The sequence below is a fragment of the Sinocyclocheilus grahami genome, unplaced genomic scaffold (genome assembly GCF_001515645.1).
Source record: "Sinocyclocheilus grahami isolate Dianchi unplaced genomic scaffold, SAMN03320097.WGS_v1.1 scaffold4618.1, whole genome shotgun sequence".
Taxonomy (NCBI): domain Eukaryota; kingdom Metazoa; phylum Chordata; class Actinopteri; order Cypriniformes; family Cyprinidae; genus Sinocyclocheilus; species Sinocyclocheilus grahami.
Window position 1 is genome coordinate 2,681 of NW_015509525.1, and position 532 is coordinate 3,212.

The window sequence follows — 532 nt, forward strand, 5'->3', positions numbered from 1 at the left end:
AAAAAGTCTGCTATGACACTCTGTACTTCTCAAAGTAATAATAATAAAAATGTAATTTTAACTGTAAACCATTGTTGGGTAAATTACTTTCAAAAAGTAATTAATTACTAATTACAACATCAATATTGTATTTAATATAATATAATATACTCGCTTTTCTAATTACTCTGTCTGAAAAGTAATTTAGTTACTCAATAATAACTTAATTCTTTAAATCGTTAATTCTAGTTAAAATCCCTATAAACGTTAAAGCAGAGACAATAGAAATTAAACTCTTTATTCTTTCAAATCGAGTCAAGCATGGAATAGTTTAGCGTTTTAGTTTTAAAACAAATGTAATACTTAAACATTTTAACAAAAAATGTAACCTTCTTTGGTTAACAAATAGAATTACTAAAAAATATCTGAATAATAAAAACGCTCAAGAAAAGTTAAACATTATACGCATCAAGCTGTAAGCATTACATATTTCATGCACACTGACATGCTGTACATGTATTGGCAGTCACTAATACTAATTTTGCCTACTCCT

At 25.6% G+C, this 532-nt stretch overlaps 1 protein-coding gene across 1 annotated transcript in view; it reads left to right on the top strand.

Moving 5' to 3' along the window:
* Nucleotides 1–532, top strand: part of LOC107576912 (cytohesin-2) — a gene marked incomplete at both ends in the record, with an annotated part of 7,572 nt that overhangs the window by 2,677 nt on the left and 4,363 nt on the right. The gene's annotated exons all lie outside the window — the stretch shown is intronic.